This window comes from Emys orbicularis, chromosome 2 (assembly GCF_028017835.1).
Source record: "Emys orbicularis isolate rEmyOrb1 chromosome 2, rEmyOrb1.hap1, whole genome shotgun sequence".
NCBI classification, from domain to species: domain Eukaryota; kingdom Metazoa; phylum Chordata; order Testudines; family Emydidae; genus Emys; species Emys orbicularis.
In genome coordinates, this window is record NC_088684.1 from 223,042,146 (window position 1) to 223,057,085 (window position 14,940).

A 14,940-nucleotide genomic window follows, 5' to 3' on the forward strand; every position below is an offset into this window, starting at 1 on the left:
TCTTTATGACAATAAAAGACCAGAACAATAATAAAAAGCAAAGAAAGCACTTTTAACGTGTGATTGGATTTACAATCTAGTTTAAATGTTACTGTTGGGGCATTCCAGCTAATATAAATGAAAAACAATTCAATTAAAGTATAGGCTGGTGAACAAATGCTCCACATGATATTGTAACATAGTGTTTAAATGCTGAAGTGAGGAGATGCAATGCTATACAGCCACCTGTGGGTGAGGCTGGATCAGAAGCAATGGAATAAAGATGGCTGATGAACAAATCTGAGTTCATTTTGTAGATATAGCAGAGAGATTAAGATCTCTAAGACTGTGTTTGTACATATGAAGATGATACAAAAAAGAGAGGCCCTGAGCTACACTTTCCTCACTACAGGAAAACTATGGTGAAATATTTAAGGGGAGGAAAAAAGTGATACAGGAACAGAAGTACTCTTGAGAGACTATAAAAAGCAGAGAAAATCAAACTCACAACCCAGGTGTAAGACATAGATGTCCATGTGATTTTACTGTAGAAGAATCCACATGGACTGGGGTTCCAATGTGATAAGCAGACAAAGCTCTGTGTCTGCTCCAGGACCAAATGGATGAGATTACTTATTTATAAGGAAATGCCCTGGAGACTTTAGAAATGTGATGAAATGCTCTAAATCTCAATGTGCAGAATGGGAAAGATACCAGTAATATCAGTAATCGTAATCACAGCTACTTTTTAAAAATGAAATGGGGAAAAGCTGCTTATTTGTATAAGAAAAAGGTGTCAAACACAGAGGACAGTTCAGAAGCCACTAGAAGCATAAGTTTATACACTTGTTAGTCATTACATCTATGGCATGAATGAAAATAGGAAAAACAGAAATCTAATGTTAGAAGTTGATGACTGCTTTAAAGTAGTGTTCCCTTATTGTAATGAAATTAGGGAGGGAAGAATGAATTACTTTACCTATGCTGTACCGATGATTGGAGAGACAAGGTGAGTGAAGTAATATCTTTCAGTGGACCAACTTCTGACTGTTGGTGAGAGAGACAAGCTCTGTGTGGCTCGAAAGCTTGTCTCTCTCACCAACGGTCAGGAGTTAGAATCATAGAATCATAGAATATCAGGGTTGGAAGGGACCTCAGGAGGTCATCTAGTCCAACCCCCTGCTCAAAGCAGGACCAATTCCCAACTAAATCATCCCAGCCAGGGCTTTGTCAAGCCGGGCCTTAAAAACCTCCAAGGAAGGAGACTCCACCACCTCCCTAGGTAACGCATTCCAGTGCTTCACCACCCTCCTAGTGAAATAGTGTTTCCTAATATCCAACCTAGACCTCCCCCACTGCAACTTGAGACCATTGCTCCTTGTTCTGTCATCTGCCACCATTGAGAACAGCCAAGTTCCATCCTCTTTGGAACCTCCCTTCAGGTAGTTGAAGGCTGCTATCAAATCCCCCCTCATTCTTCTCTTCTGGAGACTAAACAATCCCAGTTCCCTCAGCCTCTCCTCATAAGTCATGCGCTCCAGACCCCTAATCATTTTTGTTGCCCTCCGCTGGACTCTTTCCAATTTTTCCACATCCTTCTTGTAGTGTGGGGCCCAAAACTGGACACAGAACTCCAGATGAGGCCTCACCAATGTCGAATAAAGGGGAACGATCACGTCCCTCGATCTGCTGGCAATGCCCCTACTTATACAGCCCAAAATGCAGTTAGCCTTCTTGGCAACAAGAGCACACTGTTGACTCATATCCAGCTTCTCGTCCACTGTGACCCCTAGGTCCTTTTCTGCAGAACTGCTACCTAGCCATTCGGTCCCTAGTCTGTAGCTGTGCATGGGATTCTTCCGTCCTAAGTGCAGGACTCTGCACTTGTCCTTGTTGAACCTCATCAGGTTTCTTTTGGCCCAATCCTCTAATTTGTCTAGGTCCCTCTGTATCCGATCCCTACCCTCTAGTGTATCTACCACGCCTCCTAGTTTAGTGTCATCGGCAAACTTGCTGAGAGTGCAGTCCACACCATCCTCCAGATCATTAATAAAGATATTAAACAAAACCGGCCCCAGGACCGACCCTTGGGGCACTCCGCTTGAAAGTGGCTGCCAACTAGACATGGAGCCATTGATCACTACCCGTTGAGCCCGACGATCTAGCCAGCTTTCTATCCACCTTACAGTCCATTCATCCAGCCCATACTTCTTTAACTTGGCAGCAAGAATACTGTGGGAGACCGTATCAAAAGCTTTGCTAAAGTCAAGGAATAACACATCCACTGCTTTCCCCTCATCCACAGAGCCAGTTATCTCATCATAGAAGGCAATTAGGTTAGTCAGGCACGACTTCCCCTTGGTGAATCCATGCTGACTGTTCCTGATCACTTTCCTCTCCTCTAAGTGTTTCATAATTGATTCCTTGAGGACCTGCTCCAAGATTTTTCCAGGGACTGAGGTGAGGCTGACTGGCCTGTAGTTCCCCGATCCTCCTTCTTCCCTTTTTTAAAGATGGGCACTACATTAGCCTTTTTCCAGTCATCCGGGACCTCCCCCGATCGCCATGAGTTTTCAAAAAATAATGGTTAATGGCTCTGCAATCTCATCCGCCAACTCCTTTAGCACCCTCGGATGCAGCGCATCTGGCCCCATGGACTTGTGCACGTCCAGTTTTTCTAAATAGTCCCAAACCACTTCTTTCTCCACAGAGAAAGGTCACCTTCTCCCCATATTGTGCTGCCCAGTGCAGCAGTCTGGGAGCTGACCTTGTTTGTGAAGACAGAGGCAAAAAAATCATTGAGTACATTAGCTTTTTCCACATCCTCGGTCACTAGGTTGCCTCCCTCATTCAGTAAGGGGCCCACACTTTCCTTGACTTTCTTCTTGTTGCTAACATACCTGAAGAAACCATTCTTGTTACTCTTAACATCTCTTGCTAGCTGCAACTCCAAGTGTGATTTGGCCTTCCTGATTTCACTCCTGCATGCCTGAGCAATATTTTTATACTCCTCCCTGGTCATTTGTCCAATCTTCCACTTCTTGTAAGCTTCTTTTTTGCGTTTAAGATCAGCAAGGATTTCACTGTTTAGCCAAGCTGGTCACCTGCCATATTTACTATTCTTTCTACACATCAGGATGGTTTGTTCCTGCAACCGCAATAAGGATTCTTTAAAATACAGCCAGCTCTCCTGGACCCCTTTGCCCTTCATGTTATTCTCCCAGGGGATCCTGCCCATCTGTTCCCTGAGGGAGTCAAAGTCTGCTTTTCTGAAGTCCAGGGTCCGTATTCTGCTGCTCTCCTTTCTTCCTTGTGTCAGGATCCTGAACTCGACCATCTCATGGTCACTGCCTCCCAGGTTCCCATCCACTTTTGCTTCCCCTACTAATTCTTCCCTGTTTGTGAGCAGCAGGTCAAGAAAAGCTCTGCCCCTAGTTGGTTCCTCCAGCACTTGCACCAGGAAATTGTCCCCTACACTTTCCAAAAACTTCCTGGATTGTCTGTGCACCGCTGTATTGCTCTCCCAGCAGATATCAGGGTGATTAAAGTCTCCCATGAGAACCAGGGCCTGCGATCTAGCAACTTCTGCTAGTTGCCAGAAGAAAGCCTCGTCCACCTCATCCACCTGGTCTGGTGGTCTATAGCAGACTCCGACCACGACATCACCCTTGTTGCTCACACTTCTCAACTTTATCCAGAGACACTCAGGTTTTTCTGCAGTTTCATACCGGAGCTCTGAGCAGTCATACTCCTCTCTTACATACAACGCAACTCCTCCACCTTTTCTGCCCTGCCTGTCCTTCCTGAACAGTTTATATCCATCCATGATAGTACTCCAGTCATGTGAGTTATCCCACCAAGTCTCTGTTATTCCAATCGCATCATAGTTCCCTGACTGTGCCAGGAGTTCCAGTTCTCCCTGCTTGTTTCCCAGGCTTCTTGCATTTGTGTATAGGCACTTAAGATAACTCATTGATCGTCCCTCTTTCTCAGTATGAGACAGGAGTCCTCCCCTCTTGCGCTCTCCTGCTTGTGCTTCCTCCCAGGATCCCATTTCCCCACTTACCTCAGGGCTTTGGTCTCCTTCCCCCGGTGAACCTAGTTTAAAGCCCTCCTCACTAGGTTAGCCAGCCTGCTGGCGAAGATGCTCTTCCCTCTCTTCGTTAGGTGGAGCCCGTCCCTGCCCAGCACTCCTCCTTCTTGGAACACCATCCCATGGTCGAAGAATCCAAAGCCTTCTCTCCGACACCACCTGCGTAGCCATTCGTTGACTTCCACGATTCGACGGTCTCTACCCAGGCCTTTTCCTTGCACAGGGAGGATGCATTGGTCCATTGAAAGATATTACCTCACCCACCATGTCTCTCTAATATCCTGGGATCGACACAGTTACAACTCTACTGCATACTGTACTGATGATGGTATTTTCAGTGGGTTTACGTAGTTATATGTGCAGATTTATTCATATGTATTCCAGTCACCTTGTTATAAAGTTTTGGACAGCAATTTTTGAATAGGTTGTCGTAGATGGAAAATAAACTCTTTAAGTCAGCAGATATTGCCTTGATTTAAACATATAAAGATAAAGGGTCAGATTCTGTGATTGAAGGGTCTGTGCTCAGTGCAGCATTGGTGGGAGGGGGGGAGAGAGAGAGGTGAGGGGTGGGGAACAGAAGTGACTCCAAGACACCTTTATGCTTTCCTGATCCGAGAGCCAGCTGGAAGCCATAGCTTGAATGTTCTCTTTTATGCTATGGGGTCATTTGGATAGCTGGGAACTATCTGGATATACTGATGCCCTGACCACACCCACTGCACCAGTGCCTGGGATTTGGATGGCCTAGGATGCACTGTTCTGAGCTTAGACCATTGTAGGATTCCCCTATAAAGTTAAAGTCAAAGTATATCTCTTTGATGCTAATATGCTCTGGGAAATGCTGAAAGCCTGTATCTGATTTCAATTACACTACTGTAAATTTGGACTAATTCTACTGATTTCAGTGGAGTTATTCCAGATTTATCCTATTGCAACTGAGGTCCAAATCTGACCTTGATGAATCAGACTCCGTTTTACTCCCAGCCAAAGAGTTTTGGCAGATATGTTTGTAATTCTAAGAAGAGCATTCTGATCTCATTTACATAGGTCTAAATAATAAATAATTCCACTGAAGCAAATAGATTTATTTCCTGATTTATCGCAGTGTATCTGATACCAGAATCTGGCCGGGTCTGTCTACACTGCAATTAAGAAACTCATGGCTGGCCCGTGCCAGCTGACTGGGACTCATGGGGCTCAGGCTCTTAATTGTGGTGTAGACATTTGGGCTTGGACTGTAGCCCGAGCTCTGGGACCCTTCCACCTCGCAGGGTCCTAGAGCCTGAATCTATACTGCAGTTAAACAGCCCCTTTGCCACAGCTGTATAATTGCAGTGTACCCTAAGTAACTAACTGCAACCAATGTTCCCCTGCAAATTACAAAAAAACTCTGGGGCAGATTCTGATTTCAGTTTCTCTAGATTAAAGTCAATGGAATTGCTCTGGATTTATATCAGTTCAACTGAGATCAGGATCTGGCCTTTTAAAGCCACGTGCATTACACGTAATTTTGTTCCAACAACTTTTTAGCAGCGTACCTCCCACCCCCACACTACTTTCCTGGTAGTCCTGATCAAATGTGACATTTTTTCACTCCTTGAATTATGTCCATATTTGACATGATCTGCACTGGAGCTTATTAAAATCTGCAAAGCAAACACATGAGTATATCTGTGTGTTTTGATTTTCTAGGTGTCCAACGAAAGAAAATACTTAAATGGAAATGGGTGGAGGGTGTTCATTTGAAATGTCTAACAGTTTAGTGCCCTCAGATTGCTGACCACTGTTTGTCAGAGATGCTGAGAAAAGATTTAACTTTTTTTTAAGAAGGTTTGAAACATTTATTTAACAGAATAAAAATATACATTTTACCTAGCTAGGTTAGATTTTCTACTGTTCTCTTTTCTCAGTTGGTTCTCATTATTTGCTTTCTAGTACGTATGTCTGGTGCACAGTGGCACCCACTGGTTAAGGCAGCCATTGGTAAAGACAAAATGTGCCCTTCAGGTTTGATTTCTTCCAGTTATTCACTAGGAATTAAAAGAACAGCAGGGCCACAGTGTTTACAACCGGGGGGGAGGGTAGGAAGAGAAGGAAAAGAATCATTTGCATGTATTTGTGTTGCATGGGTGCTGTACGGTTTAGCCTCTGACTTTATAGGTCTCATCTCAAATATTATGTCAAAATATTATTTGGAGACATTAACTGCATTACAGTTGGAGTGAAAGTCTACCACTGTTTATGTGTGTGTGGAGAGAGTTTTTTTCTTCCTTTCAATTTTCAAGTGCCTTAGGAAAGATTCTATTAGCTAGCCTGATACATGTACATCTTCAGATTTTCACATTGCACAGGAAATCTTATAGGTACAAATTTCTTCTACTAATATTGTGTCTTTTTTTTTTTTTTTGGTCACCACTTCAACTTTAGCCTCTTTACTGGAATCCTGAGAATGCCTCTGTTTCTGTCTACCTCACACATTCCTCCTGCTTCCTGCCCATGAGTTCTAAATCCCTAGAATGGCACATCCTCATTCCAGATAATAAATACCAAATTAGCACACAGGTCAGAATTTTCAGATCTCTGTTCTGGAACCCAAATGTCAGAGATATTTAGATGTGCATCCTTTCCTCTCTCCTGTCCCTGCAGCCTCAACAGGTCCTTCAGTGTTCCCCTCTACATGACCACAGAAGAACACCTGCCTTCTCTCTCCCATGCAGCCTTAGCTGATCTCTAATCCTTCCCTGTCAGCAACTTCAGCAGATTCCATCACCCCCTTCTTCAGCTGCAAACTTGCAGGCCCTGATTCTTCCCCACTATCTGTAGATTTCCTAAAGGGGACCCACTAGGTCTCCTTCTGCCTGATGGACCCAGACAATTGCTTCATTGAGTCCTTGCATGCTTTTAGGATTTATATTGCAGGACAGTCCTGGTTTCTGAATTTTTTTTTTTGGTTCTTTTTCTTCACTCTTGTAGCTTGTGCACAAAAATCCCAGAAAAGGGGGAGCTATTAGTGGGTTGAAAGCTATAACATTACATTCGTCTTCACTGGAGTACATGGGTATGTTATAACATTGAACTAGATACATGCTTTGCACAGTCAAGTAGGCAGGGTGAATTTCTGTGGCTATCTGTGGGCTAAGAGAGAGACCTTGGGCCTGATTCTCCACTGCTTCGTGTCTTGTGTAGTCATTTACACCTGTGTAAACTGGATGTAAAATTCTACCAAGAGTGTAAGTGAGTGGAGAAGGCTGATTTGCACTCACTTTGCACAGGTGTAGGTGACTTCACAAGGTGAAAGACACTGGAGATTGGACCCTTTGTCAGTTGGTGAATTGCAGTGTGGTGAGCCTGGGAACAGACAAAAGATAATAAATTGGCAACTTAATTAAAATCACTAGCCTTGGTCAAAAATTTATTTCAGCATGACTTCTGTTTTTGCAATGCACAACTATATTTATAGAACAAGGAGATGACTAAATATTGGACAGTTGGTGTGTTCCGTGTCCAAGCGTGGATTGAGTGCTGTCAGTTTACACTGTTCTTCCAAAGAAATGCAGTGTGATCTGCAAATGTATATGTGTGAGGTGACCCCCTTGGATACGAGAGTACATACTGGACAACAGTCTATTTTGGTAGGGTTGCCAATACTACAAGTTTGAAAGATACAACATTAATAAAACTTTGCATAAATAATTTAGCCAGTTCACTTGAAACATACGTGCCTTGTTCTAAGAGCCATTTTCTGCAATTTCAATTATTTTCAGATATCAATATGCAGATTAAGTTTATATTTTGTGGGGAAGGGTGACTCCTTTTCTTTTGCAGCTTCAGCCATAGCCAAATGCTAAAAATGAGTGAAGTGATATGGGAAGAATAAGAAATGGCCTAAAATTTAGCCTAAATCTTCAGCTAGATCAGGTCAAACCTAAACTGTTTCTTACAGTACACTACAGGTAAGCACCACGTAGTAGTAGTATTAGTTCCCTTTCCCTCAGCAAGCCTTATGCTTTTGAGATGCAAATCCAGCGTCTCTGCTGGCTTGGCAGCAGTTTTAGCTGCTGTCTTCACATCTGGGTTCATATCCTGAAGTCTTCATTCAGAGAAAACTCTCTCATTAAAGTCAATGGGAGTTTTGAATGCAAAAGCACTGCGGGATTTGGCCCTCAAAAATCCCAGGGCTTCTGCATGGTGACAAAATATTTTGGAACTTGACGTTACTGGGAACAGGATATTGGGCTTGGTTTATGTGCTATAGTATGGTAATCCTATACTCCTAATGGTTGGAAGGAATTAGAGTATTTGGAAATTTAACAAGAGTGGAAGAGTCTCAATTAATGAGTTGTTCCTGAATTCCACAAATACTGCAATAAAAAAATCTACTATATAATGTGACAGATATTCCTTAAATGAAGTTGTAGCCACATGGAATGAAAATTGACTTAAAATTGTTTAGTATACAATGGCCCATAGAAACCCCAATAATGACAGCACTTATAGCACTTCATCAGTGTATATGGACCATATGGGGGTGACAGGAGGCTGGGGAGATTTCCCCCCCCCCCCAGGCAGCCACAGAGTACAGCCAACAGAAGTGTCTTATGCTCACAAGCCTTAGTATAGGGGCATGCCAGGGTTGGGGCTGGCAGTGGGAAGGGGCCAAAGAGGACATGACTTCAGTTCTAATATCTACAGGGATTATAGGCTGCTGCTTCACAGCCAATGGGCAGCCCTAGAGAGACAGCTATAAATTGGAACAGCCTCCAGGCTACTGCAATTCATGCCAGGGTACCTTTCACCCTCTGCAGGAGCTCAGAATCTGAAGAGCACAAGGATGGCATAAAGCCACATTTTCCCCCTGTCTCCGTGGTCTGTGTTTTCTGTGTTGCATCTCTGAAGAGGCACAGCAGAGAATTTAGACCGTAGGGCCTAATTCAAGTTCTGTTAAATCATTGCAAATTGATTTCAATGGGAGTTGGATCAGGTCCATACTGAGCTAATAGTGACTCACACAAGTGTGCTGAATGAGCTGCCAGAGCTAAGCAATGGCATTGCCTGCTGTATAACTCAGCATACATTTTTGGCTCATTTTCTGATGTACAGTGAAAAAAAGGGTGCTGCCTAGAGTCAAATTCAGCCCTGCCAGAGGCAAACCCACCTTCAGTGAGGTCAGTGGGATTATCTGCTTATGCCATAGCGGAATTGGGCCCTATGTCTTTAGCTAGCAGTTTGGAAGTGATGTAATTAAGATTTTAATGAGAAATGTTCCTTCTCAGAAATCCTCCTTAATTACTGAAATAAAACAAGTCACACTGGAGAACCGAACCAATGCAGAATTACAGGCTAAGGCTATAGCCCTTGGACAGCACCATTCACTCAGTGGGTAGAGCCATCCCTACAGGTGCTGCAGCCAGTAGCCTAATGAGAAAGATTACTGCTCTTCTATAGAGCAGCAACAGCAGCATAAAAGCTAGTTGTGGGAACACTTAACACTTGAAATAATTTTTAATGTACTTGTCCTACAGTGGAGGAGGAACATGGGAGTGGAGGAGGGAGTTTTATGCCAGCAATTTCCACGTTTTCTGTTTTTAGTAGAAGATGGATATAAACAAGTTGTCCCACAAAGTATTAAAATTAAGTGTTTCAATAAGTGGCTGGTGATGGAGGAAGTTCAATATATATATTGCCACTATGTAAATACTATTGTATTATTTCCAGTGATCGGCCATAGGAAGATAGGGATTGTCAAACTGAATCATACCGGTGGTCCATCTAGTTCAATATCTGGCCTCCAACAGGGGCCAGAATACATCGCTCAGAGAAAGGTCCAAGAAACAGTGCATTAGGCAAGTATGGAATGACCTGCTCCCCAGGGCAGGGTATACTTCTAAACCCAATAGTTATAGGTTGGCTTAGGCTTCTAAAATAGTCCACTATTTTTAATATTATAACTCTACATAATCTTATTATCCATATACACGTCTAATCCTTTTTTAATCCTGCTAAGATCTTGGCTATCTTGTGACAGAGAGTTTCACAGGCAAATTTTGTTTTTTTGTGGAAAAAGTATTTCCTCTTATCACTTCTGAATTTACCACTAAATTTTCAGTGTCATTGAATGTCTCCTTGTTCTTGTACTATGAGAGAGGATAAATATGCCATTCATTATTTTGCATACTTATATCATATTCCCTCTTGTTCAACTCCCCTCTAAGGTAACAGTCCCTATCTCTTGTCATATGAGTCTTTCAATGCACCAATCATTCTTGTCATCTTTCTCCAAGTCGTCTCTAATTCTGCTATTCAATTTAGAGATGGGATGAGTAGTATTCCAGGTGAGGGCATGCCATTGATTTGCATAATGGAATTATAATATTTTCTGTAACTATTCTCCATCGCATTTCTTAGGTTGTGACAGGATCCCTGGGGTGCAGCCTGGGACTGTGGGACCGCTGTGCCTCCCTGAACACTCTCTAGCCTGGGCTGTCTCTCACAATGCCTTGCTAGTGACCAGCAGCAAACTCTTCCAGGTGCTGTTATCACTCAGCACAACAGCGTATGGAGCATCACACCCAGATATATTGTATGAATGCTCCCAGAGCCACTCATGAATCACAAAGGGAAAGGCACCAGCCCAATCTCCCGGTTCTAAAAGGGCTTCTAAATTTAACAACCGGTTCCCGCGAACCAGTGCGAACCGGTTCCAGCTCAACACTGAGATGGACTGTGCTTAGGCTACTACTAGCAATAGAAACTGAAATTTTAGGGCAAAGTTTTCTGCCGCATAACTTTACTGAAGTCAATAGTTGTGCCCCCAGAGAATTTGTATACAATGGAGTACTTTGAAACGCACAATCATGGAAATTTTTTTAGAGGTCTAATCAATTTTCTACATCCTGTCCCTAACTGTCTACGTTCCCATAATAGCAAGCTTTCTTTCAATGGAGGTTGATAGCCGTGTCTCCTACAGCTTGTCAGTATATGCTTCTTGCATCCAGCAAAGATCACTGGGAGCAACCTAACATACCCATTTCACCTCTTCCGCTCTAGAAGGACTACGCTTTCTGGGAGAGATCTTCAGATAATGTAAATCAGCAGGGCTCTATTGACTTCAGTGATATTATGCCAGTTTACACCAACAGAGGATCTGACTTTCTGCCTCTGTGGCACTCCCATTTTCACAAAAAGGCAGGTATTATCTTGCTGCCCCTGCATATGGGATAGCAAGGTGTTAATTCATGGCAGCTGGGCACTGCCCTCATGACTCCCTCCTTGCCTGCAAGAATGTTTAAACTTAAATAAGATAAGAGGGGCAAATCCTCAGCTGGTGTATATTTGCATAGCCACAAAGTTTAACTCCAGTTGAGAATTTGGTCTGTCATCTCAGCTAGGGTGCAAAATAGAGTTGTGGAGCTCTCTCCTGTAGGAGGTGGGTGGAGGAGAACTGCGGCCATCCCACCACGTCAGAGCACACACTCCTGCATGCAGGACCTCTGGGTGCCAAAATAATGGCAAAAAAGCGTACTAAGCAAAACTGCAAGGAATAAAATGAAAAAAAAAACAGTCTTATGCAAATACAGTAGTTTGGACTACCATGCAAATGATAGTTTGTGAATTCATGGCCTCAAGCCTGGGCTATGCTATGGCCATTTTGAACTTCTTCACTGCTGAAAGGCCACCCTAGAACAAACAGATCTAGCCCCTGGAGGATCGCAGGTGGCACGGAACTGCTATAGTGTCTCCAGTGCACTCCTGCTCCTGGCTTAGGGAGCATGACTCATATCCAGCTGCTGCAATGGCTTCTTGGGGCTGTAAGCAGCTGGTGCAGGTTAGAGACATTTCTAGCTGCTTTAGCCCGAGACAGGCAATCAGCCCAGCACAGAGCAACCCCAGGATTGTGATAGTGTAAAAGGCATTTGAGCATCCTGCCTCCTCAACTGCAATGAGCACTCAGCTGACCCTATGTAGTAAAATTAAAGACAGCACTGGTGACATTTGGCACCTCTGTCATACATTTCTGCCACCACTGAACATAACTAAGGATATCACTGCAAACTTTGGTCATCCAATATAAGAAAACTCCACTATTGTACATGGACCTGGGGAGAGATGATAGCTAGAAGGAAGGATGGATGACTCTGAAAAGTGGAGACATAACTCACTAGTAGAATCTTATCAAAATATACAAATCAGAACGTGAACTTCAGTTTTCCTAGCAGGCGAGCTCCTGAACTTCTGCACCTTGCCTCTTCAGTGACCCTCACCTCAGCAATCTTCCTCATTCCAAAGCAGCCTCACACTTGTGCCTGGTCACCTTTTATTGAACCAAAGTGAGAAAATAAGATGGCATTAGATCTATTAACACATTTGCTCAAGTGAAATGGAGAGATGAGGGGTTGAGGCCTTGTCATGTTTTGCATCAAGCTGATGCAACAGGGTCTGCTGGAGCCCCCGGGCTTCTGGAGTGGAACCTGAGCATGGGCTATTAGAACCGTCAAATCACATACTCAGCAGCAGCTTTCAGCAGAGGGGCAGAAGCCTGGGATTGTCAGCTAAAATCTCAACTTTATTATGTCTTTTTTGGTGCACTGCTATCAATGTGGATCATTTTATGGCTTCTTCAGTAAGTGACAAGGAAAATAATTTGCAGTGACCTTCTCCTGTGTATGTGGTCAACATAGATTGTACTTCAGAGCCAGTGACTAGCATATCAGAAGTGAAGGCCTGGTACTTCACTAATTCTCTTTGCTTCATTTTGTTTTCAGCTGTTCTTTTCAATGTTTACCAGTGAAAACCCTTTGGTGACTTTATGGAGAGATCAGAGATGACTAGCACAAGAGCCTTGGTCTGGGGGCACAATGTGTTAGTGAATGGTTCTCCTACTGAGCATCATCTCCTCTTCACCCTGGACAAAGATTTATGGGAATTTACTCTGTGAATACCACCAGAGAAGAGAGTGGTTTCCTGTATTTCTTTTCAATAACTTAAAGGGCTTTGAAAGCAAATAATTACCAGGACTGGTTTGGCAAGTGCAGCCATCATCATGCCTGGGAATTTCAAAGGAGTTAGACAATGAAATCTGGACCCCTAATATCCTAAGGTTCCTCTAAAATCCAAGTCACACACAACTATGGGCATTAGAACTTTTTTTTTTCTTGAAGGAGGGAATTTAGGACAGGACACTAAGGGTATTCCCGACTCATTTTGAAAAGAGCTATATGTTCTTTTAGCTGTACCTGGACAGCTACAGAAGTAACTTTGCTCTAACTTCAAAGGTTTACATTAAGGTTATTCCATGTTTTTTTTAATGATCACAGTGCTGATTCTATAGATAATTTTTTTTAATAAACAGCAGAAGCAAATTTCAGTTAAACACGGGATTTTTTCTCCCTCTGATGTGTGGAAGAGGCTCTCTGGACAACTTCAATGACATTGCCTTTGTCGGCATTGGAGAACATACCCAGAATATTTGGCGCCAATTTACAATTCTTCAAAGCAAAATTGGAAGAAAAAATAGCCCCATGGAGAATAAAACAGACTAGACAGATGCTGCAGCCGTGGAACTATTTACTCACATGGTAACGTCCCAGGTTCCAAAGAAAATGAATCCAAACCCTCACTCTCTGGGCTTGTGTCTGAGCATCATGTAAGTGGGACTCCCTCTTAAACACATGCAAGTGAATCAAATTTTGGCTGAAGCTAGTTGAAAATCAGAAATAATTTTCCTGAAAATATATTTCAAGTTTTAATTGAACTCCCCCCCCCCACACACACACACCTTTTATACAGAATTTTTTCCAGTCAGTTCTAGTGCAGGAGATGAATAGGGTAAAGCCAGCTCTGGGAAAGAGATGTATTTTTTTTCTCTGGCTGAAGGTGAGGTAGGGCACCAATATTCACTAGGGAGAAACTGGCTGAATGAAATTCAGAGGTGAGAGAACTACATGAGACCTAGTAGTCCTGGTTTGCTACAATGGAAATAAGAGTTAAGTCTAGTGTAACAGAAGTAGCTCTGAAAATTAGGGAGCTACCAAAAAGGAGATGAATAAAGATGTTGAAAAGGCTACATTTGGGAAGTGTAGAATAAAGTGTTGGTTTATTTTCCTGCAGTTAGATTCTTTCTAGTAAAGGTTTCACTTGGCTTTGAGGCTTACTAAGCTCTTTGAAAGAAAAAAAAGGATCAAATGCCCCTTTCCTCCTAACTACATGCCTCCTGTTGCTTAGTTAATGAGTATTATTGAGCTGACAGCACTGTGGTGCATGTAGCTGCACTGTGTCTACCTGTGAGATTATGGAAACTGTGTTCAATGGCTAACTGGGTGAGTGAGTAGAAGCTGAGCAATAAAGCATCTATGTATGACAGCAGAACACAATACTCAAGTGATAGCATCTCACATGAGCTTTTCTAGACCGGAAAGGCAATGTAGCTTAGATAAAGCTGAACAGACAGTGTTATTTGCTTGCCCATAGCCTCAGTGGCAAGTTGCTTGTAGAACAGGTTATTCTGATTTATTGATTAAAACTAGACATATGCCTCTTCAGATAAAATCTCAGGTCAGTTTGTCAGATAGTGAGCAAATGATGATTAAAAAGTTCATCTTCCCCAAATTTTATCTGAATAAATATCTCAAATACCAGGTTGGCAGAGTTCCTCTCCTGGGGTTTTTACTTTCCTGAGTGTTCTGATCAGCAAAACCCACAGAAGGACTCAGTCCAGGGCAATTGCACCTGTATTGCAAGGGCACCACTCTAAGGCCATCTCTCTAGCAGATTCCTTTCTCATGTGGAGACCCATGTCTCACTCCCTTCTGACCGGGATATTTCCAGGCTGCCCAACACCTTGCCTTCACTGTGTTATTCCTAGCAAA